This window comes from Phocoena phocoena, chromosome 11, assembly GCF_963924675.1.
Source record: "Phocoena phocoena chromosome 11, mPhoPho1.1, whole genome shotgun sequence".
Taxonomy (NCBI): Eukaryota; Metazoa; Chordata; class Mammalia; order Artiodactyla; family Phocoenidae; genus Phocoena; species Phocoena phocoena.
This window is the reverse complement of record NC_089229.1, coordinates 65,986,221-65,988,212: the sequence shown is the minus strand read 5'-3', so window position 1 is coordinate 65,988,212 and position 1,992 is coordinate 65,986,221. Positions and strand designations below refer to the sequence as shown.

The 1,992-nt window shown below is 45.7% G+C and overlaps 1 pseudogene; it reads right to left on the bottom strand.

Annotated features, from left to right (window-relative positions):
* Positions 1-222: 222 nt before the first annotated feature.
* On the bottom strand, positions 223-1,550 carry LOC136131255 (4-hydroxybenzoate polyprenyltransferase, mitochondrial-like; annotated as a pseudogene).
* Between the last annotated feature and the right edge of the window lie 442 nt (positions 1,551-1,992).

Here is a 1,992-nt window from a genome sequence, read left to right as displayed (position 1 = left end):
GATCGCAAATCCCGAAGAGTTCCTGGTTTCTGTGACAGGGAAGAATTTGACTAGTACATAGCTGAACTAAAATCCAGGCAAAAATGCTCTACAACTTCATCTACTGGTTTGTAATTCATTAACATATTGTAAGACTGTTATTCAAATCTAGTTATGTGGTAATAAGACCTGAGAGTATTTTGTAAAAGTTTGTTTTAAAAATCCCCAGTTAAACTTAATTTGCTAATTTTCTATTCTATTATCTATATTTTTCTTTGTTTAATCTGTCTCCTTTTCTTTCCACAAATTCCCAAGGACAATTCCTTAAAAAATTATTAGTCCTATTGTTCGGTTGGAGGTGAATTTATCCCAACAATCCGCAGGTCTGTGGATGTTCAGAGTGTAACTCTGGTGAGCCAGATGGGCTCCTACAAAAACCACAGCAGTGTAGTAGGGCACAGTTTGACTGATGTTCACTCCCAGCAGGCTCAGTGCCCCCAGCATCGCCACAGTGAAGCCACTGAGCCACTGCTTGGTATCTTCACGGAACAGCAGTGCCGTGGACTTAAACCCGATCCGAGCATCATCTCTCTTGTCCTGATGAGCATAGATAGTATCGTATGTTACAGTCCACATAATTCCAGAAAAATAAAGAGGAAGGCAAACAGATGGATCACAGGAGCCCTTGACAGCAGACCATCCAAGTAATGCTCCCCAATTAAAAGTCAACCCCAAGGCTAATTGAGGCCAGTATGTAATTCTCTTCATTAGCGGGTAGGTGAAGACAAGAAGTAGGGATGCTGCTCCAAGAGCTATACTGTAGTAATTCAGGCATAGAAGAACACGCAGTGCCAAGGTCAGCTGTCCCCCAAGAAAAACAAAGGATTGAAAAGTTGAAATGTCTCCAGCAGCTACTGGGCGATTTGCTGTTCTTGTAACCCTGCCCCCATGGCCGCTCCTCTGTGGAGAAAGGAAGCACACTGCACTTTGCAACACCAGCTATTCAACTGATACTGGCACTTCTTACGCTGGATTTCAGTGAGGACACTAAATGATCCTGTTGCTTTATGTGGCATTCAAAAGTGATGCCACCATCTTACTCTGCAGAATTGAGAGGAGCCTCTCTGTTCCTTTCTGGGACGAATCTACTTTTTTTTTATCGTAGTCCTGGTCCCACATGTCATTAATAGTACAGCCTGCTCCAGGCATCAGAACAGCTCCAGTGCCCAAGAGGGATAACATGTACCAATCTGGAAAACAACCTGGTTCAGCTGCCAGACCAATGCTCCAAGTACATGGCAGATACAGTAGCCAGGTTCCTATGGGCTTGTCCAACCGTATGAGGCGCAGGTAGGGCTGCAGAGGGCGGGGCGCCGAGTCCACGATCGCCGCCGCAGGCAGGCTCGGCCGCCGCCCGAGCGGCCCCCGCCCGGCTGAGGGCCGCCAGTCTCCCGCGTGGAGCCCACTGGCCGCGTGCGGTAAGGTGAGGGAGCGCCGCGCGAGCCCCACAGCCACACCTGAGTCCCTGCCCGTAGGCGCCGCACGAGCCCCGCGCCTGCCGCGCCCAGCATGGCGCTCCAGAGAGCGCCGATCATTCTTAATTATAGAAAAATTTCTACACAGAAAAAATCATGGGATTAGATTCAGAGCTTATTTGGATCATACATTTAATTATACTTATTGAGAAAAACAAATTCTAATCCGTAAAACAGATTAGAAATAACAGCACAAATCTCCTTAGCCTGCCAACCAGGCTTAATAACTGATTATTAAGTTATAATATCAGTTATTATCAGAAATTACCTGTAATATTCAGTGAGCTAATTCCCTGCTAGCTCTTCTAAGAACATAGGCTCCAGAATAAAACAAAAATAAATTAAAAGAGAGATAGAGACAGAGTCTATCCTTTGCAATCTCTTTAAAGTCAAATGAAATGATTCCTTCCTGGGTCCAAACAGCCTTAGGGCTATGGTGGAAGTGAAGGGAAAGAAGATCTTCATTTCCAGGGACAGC